The sequence below is a fragment of the Penaeus monodon genome, chromosome 19 (assembly GCF_015228065.2).
Source record: "Penaeus monodon isolate SGIC_2016 chromosome 19, NSTDA_Pmon_1, whole genome shotgun sequence".
Lineage (NCBI taxonomy): Eukaryota > Metazoa > Arthropoda > Malacostraca > Decapoda > Penaeidae > Penaeus > Penaeus monodon.
This window is the reverse complement of record NC_051404.1, coordinates 21,007,686-21,007,942: the sequence shown is the minus strand read 5'-3', so window position 1 is coordinate 21,007,942 and position 257 is coordinate 21,007,686.

Genomic DNA, 257 nt, shown 5'->3' with positions numbered 1-257 from the left:
CCTTAAAAAAGGGGGGGCCAAATTAAATTAAACCCCCCCAAAATTCCCCAAAAAGTAGGGGGCCATGTTTAATGCTTTTCGGTTTAAAAAGGGAATTGGGGTAAAGGTTTTGAAATTTTATCGTTTGAAACGATAAAAAACCCCACCCCCCACACACCAAAAAAAAAAACAACAAAAAAACAAAAAACCACAAAACAACACCAAAACACATAAACCAAAACACAGAATGGTTGGGTTTTTGTTGTGTTGTGATGGGG